Here is a 5,430-nt window from a genome sequence, read left to right as displayed (position 1 = left end):
TTCCCACAGGTCAGGGAACCCTGATTGCTCTTCAAGCTGATGAGGGAGAGGGACTTGATGGGGAGGGGGAGGGGGAGGGAAATGGGAGGCGGTGGCGCGGAGGAGGCAGAAAACCTTAATAAATAAATAAATTTTAAAAAAACAAATAAAATAAAATAAAAGGTTCAAAAAAAATTTCTTTCGACCCCCACCTGTTGTTCTTTTTTCACTGTAGATCCACACTAGTATACTATGTGATGGTTGATAATAATGATTTCACAGAATTAATGTTACACTATTGAAATTTCTTCCCCCACCAAAGGAATTAGTCAACTACTTTGCAGTCTTGACCTAGATTCTCAGAACACTGACAGAATGCAGCTGGATTCTTTGCCAGTGGCCCCTGGTCCGACTCCCAATAGGATCCTTGTTTCCCTTTGAAACCCCAAGTACCAGACCTCCACTGTTCACATTTTTCTCAGTATTGCTTGCTCCCAAATTCCCAATAGGTCGGCCCATTAATCTGTGCTTACTGCACCCAGTGGCTTTTCTTGGCAAAAATTCCAAAAGGTTACACTGCCCTTCCACGAAACAGATGCCTATAAAGCCACACACTCAGGCTGGCCACTGCAAAGGCAACACTTCTCAGTACCACTTCCTGTACTGGTTTCTTTTCTTTTCTTTCTCTTCTTTTCTTTTGTGATAAAGAAAGAGGTTGTTTAGACTTACAGTTCTGGAGAAACAGATACCACTGTAGAAGCCAGGCCATGGCAACAGGGAAGGAAGGCAGAGGGTAGGAACAGGGAATGCCGCTAGGCTAAAAAGCCCAAAACCTGTCCCCAGGGCCTCCCTTCCTGCCCCACGGATTCACCTTTTGAAAGGACTACAATCTTTCCAAATGGAGCCATAAGCTGGGGACCACATGATCAAATACATTAATTTATGGGGGAAATTTCATGGTCAAACAAAAACAGTGCATCTGTCTCCTTTTTCCATTTCCCGTTTTAACTGGTTAAAAAATATTCTAGGTGAAAGGTTCCTTTTAGTGCATTAAAGTCTCTCCATTATCTTCTGACTTTGCCTAGGAACTGGTAAGAATTGTCTCATTCCTAACTTTGTTCTTCTATGCATTCATGTATATTTTCTTTCTACTTTTAAGGTTTTTTTTTTTAAATTTGTGGTTTTCAACAATTTGTTTCATCCTAATTTCTTCATTTTTTATCTCTCATGTTAATTGAATTTCTTAAAATTATGGGTTTCTGATTTTCATCTAATTTGGAATTTTTTGATCAGTATTTCTTCAAATATTTTTGTCTTTGCTTCCCTTTCTACTAATTAAACATATATTAGACAATTTAATTTTGGGTAATAAACCACTAGAGATCAGTTATTTCTTTCAGTATATTTCTCTGAGTTGTTTAATTTAGGTATTTCCTATCGCTGTCTTCAAATTTACTAATCATGTAGTCTTTAGTGGCCAATTTACTAATAAACTTACTGTATAAGTTGGGGTTTTCTGGAGAAACAGAACTGATAATAAACAATGTATTTATTACTAAGGGGATTTTATTAGATTGGTTTAACCAATACCCATGTGGTAGTCCAACCAAGGCTATCTGCATAATGGAGAGGTTGCAGACCCAGTGGCTGATCAGCCCATGAGGCTGGTGCAAAAGCCTCAGAATTCCTGGAGATCCACTGGCCTTAGGTCTGCTTTGTAGGCAGAAAAGGCTGGGTGCTGTTAGGAGGAAAGAAATACAAGCAGCCACGAAAATGGATAGCCCCTCTCAACAAGAAGAAGGTATGCTGCAGGTAAGCAATGCTTTTCTCTTGGACCTCTTTATATCTGGCCTGTTGCCAGAAAGTTTCAGCTATTCAGTGGGAGAGTCTTCCTTCCCCTCACTTAGTCTCTCCTGAAAACACCTTCACCCACAGAGGCATGTTTCCTGGTTTATTTCCAATCGAATCAAGTTGGCAATCAAAATGACCTATCATACCAGTTTAGGGCAGTGCAGTCATTGCGTTTCTGTTTATTTGAGAACTATAGTAGTCAGTCTTCTCTTTGTTGCAACAGAATCCTTGACAAACGCAACTAAAGGAGGAAAGGGTTGATCTGGGTTCATGATTTAAGAAGGGAAATGGTTCATCATGGCAGGCGACCAGGTCATGGTAGCACCCCAGGCAGCTTTCACTTTGTGTTTGCGGTAGGGAGAGCAGCTTGAGTCCTCCTATTTATTTGGTCCAGCATTCCAGCCCAGAGCGTGGTGCCACCCATTCAGGGTGGGTCTTCTCCCCTCAGTTAACACTCTCTGGAAATTCCTTCACTGACGTGCCCATTTCCGAGGTAGTTCTAAATCCAGGCAGGTTGGCAGAAATTAGCCAACACAAGTACCATTTGCTCAGTGTATTATGGCTTCCGGTTCTCTTGTGACAGTGTCCAAGTCTCCAAGTTGTCTCAGACATACAAAACATGTTTATCACAGGTTAGCATCCTTGCATTTCAGTATCCTTGTTTCTGTCTGTTTGCATTTATTAATTTTTTAATATATTTTTAGAAGGAAACTATGTTTTTTTTGTCTGTTGTTGACTTTCTATATTTCTCTGAATAATTTGATTGTATTCTTAGGTACAGCTGAGTAATTTGAAATCAATTGGACCATTCTGAGACCTACTTTTAAACTTTGTTAGGATAAATCTCGTCAAGTCTTCAGGGCCAACTTGGCCCTACTTCTTAGTATTCTCTTCAATTGCTCTCAGGCTGGTGTGAACACAAGCCGTCTCCAGTCATGTCCAGGAACTTGTCTACATACTGATTTCTAGTGGTTTCTGAATGCAGTCTCAGGTAGCTTCCTCTCAAGCCTGTGAAATCCTCAGTCTCCAGCAGAGCTATTCTCTTCTCTCGGGTGGGCCTCACAAATCCCAGCCCTGCATATTCAGGCTCAAAATTCTCCTCTCCGTAGGACAGCCTGTCTTCTTGGCTCTACCCTCTCCACAGGAAGTCTGGAAACTGTTTCCAGCTCTACTGCATTAGTGCATTAGTGTATTCGTGTGTTTAAAGCTTGATGTCTTCCTGCCAGCCCCCTCCCCCGCCTTGTTCCCTCCCTTCCTCTCTCCATCCCTCCTCTCTTTACTGTTTTCTACTTTGCTTTTATTTTCTTTCAGGATGCAATACCCAGATTGCTTATTGTCCAGTTACTGTAAATTTTTATTTTATCTCACATAGTTTATTTAGTGTTTCAGTTTTTAAACAAAAAGTTAAATGTGGTGCCCTTAACTCTGCCTTGAGCATCAGAAGTCTATTAGATTTATCTGTTTGACTTCTTCATTAGGAACTTCATAGAAAAGGTTGCATAATTGCTGAGGAGACTGCTTTGAACCTGTGGAGATAAAGGTTATTGCTGTAGCCAGTGTATTCTGCCATAAGCAAGAGGGAGTTTCCTGAGTATGTGGGAATCAGTTGTAGAAAAGAAAGTGAAAACAGGAGTCTCGGTGTGTAAATTTCTACTGTCTCTAACTAAGGAGAAGACTGAATACTTCTCTTCAAGTGTAAGGAGAGACATCTGTGTTGCTGCCCCTAAAGTGTTCGTGTCCTCCATGCATTTATTACTATTGTTGCTTCTTTCCTCGTTTTCAATAACATCATTTAATTCTAGAATTCTGCTCCCCTAATTCTTTATAGTTCAAAAATAGTATTTTATTCATCGATATTTCACTAGCTCTTCCTAAAATAAACATTCTTCTGATGTTTTTTTATAATTTTTAAAATAACTTATTGAACTTTATTTTGTGTGCATTGGTGAGAGGGTGTCAGATCCCCAGGAAATGGAGTTACAGACAGTTGTAAGCTATTGTGTGGGTGCTGGGAAATGAACCTGGGTCCTCTGAAAAAGCACACAGTGTTATTAAAAGCACTGAGCCAGCTTAATAACAGCTGCTTTTCTGATGTCTTAAAGACTTCCTCCTATTTTTATATTTGTGTGTTTCTCTGCTTCCTGTATAAACATTAAGTAAATATGTTTCAAATATCTAAACCCCACATACAGGCACTCTATAGTGAAAAATGAACAAACCGAGCAGACTACACTTTTTGTTTTTAAAAATTTTCCTTATAATATTTATATAGACAAAACTGTGCATATGGGAGCTTATAGGCATAACATGGTGGGGGAAGAGATAAGGAGAGGGACCAAATCAAAATTATAACATGAATTAAGATTATTCCTGAAATTCCTCCCAGGAAATAATGGATCTCAGCAAAATGTTCACAAAAACTATAAAATCTAAACATGCTGGAAAAAAGCAAGTGAGGTAAAATTTCCAAGGTAGTTGAAAAAAATGTGGAATGGGGAAGAAATTAGCCACAGAGTTGGGCACTGTGGCTCCACTTCCAGACAAGCTCCACTTACATCCTGCCCATTAGGAGAAAGCGAGGGTCCTGAGAAATGAAGTCCAAATTCACAAAAGCCTGGGGGAGCTGGCCACAGAGACCTGAAGCAAGCATGGTACTGCCTCATGATTAGACAAGGATTAGATTCCCTAATTTATCTATTTATTAATATTTCCATGGATACTAGTGTGGTCTTAAGCTCATTGCTGTCATGTTTAATTGAGGGCGCCCAAGGGTTTAACTAAAAGGGCATGAGGATTCATTAACAGGTTTAACTGTCATTAACTGTTTATGTAAAATTCTATTGCTAGCTAAGGCCTACTATGGTTCCTACCCACAGATAATTGCACTAGCCTCCACTATAAATGGAGACAGTGCTTTTGTTTCATGGTCCCCAAGACCTGGATAATCACACAAAAACTATATTACACTGTTTGGCCAGCTGCTCAGGAATATTCCTAGCTAGTTCTTACATCTTAAATTAACCCATTTCTAGTGTTTTATATTTTGCCATGTCGCTTGTGGTTTGTTACCTCACATCTTGCTTTTTTTGGGTGGCTTCATGGCATCTGCCTGACTTGGACTTCTTTCTCCCTGCATTCAGTTTAGTTTTTCCTCCTAGCTATATCCTGCCCTGCCATAGGCCAAAGCAGATTCTTTATTAACAAATGGTAATAAAATATATTCATAGCATACAGAGGGGAATCCCACATGACCTCCACTTTCTATGACTGCCTGGCCAGAGTAAAGCTTTTGGCCTCTCCTAAGCAGACTCTGGGAGACTTGAGATGTATGGTCCTATCAAATCGCTTGATAACCCATCAGATAGCAGAAGTCTCCTGATGATGTTTACTGACCATTCTGGCTCACCTTATTAGTCTTATACTCGTACCAAGTGAGAGCCTCCTTCTGTCTCACTTGTGTTTTCTTGGTCTTAACTCTACAGTGATGGAGGAAGGCCATTGGTTAATTAAATAAAGGAGCTGCTTGCCCTGATAGGTTAGAACGTAGATGGGAGGAGTGAATGGAGCAGAATGCTGGGCGGAAGAGGAAGTGAGGTCAGA

The sequence above is a fragment of the Microtus ochrogaster genome, chromosome 4 (genome assembly GCF_000317375.1).
Source record: "Microtus ochrogaster isolate Prairie Vole_2 chromosome 4, MicOch1.0, whole genome shotgun sequence".
Classification (NCBI taxonomy): Eukaryota; Metazoa; Chordata; class Mammalia; order Rodentia; family Cricetidae; genus Microtus; species Microtus ochrogaster.
The sequence above is the reverse complement of the archived record's forward strand: the minus strand, read 5'-3'. Positions refer to the sequence as shown.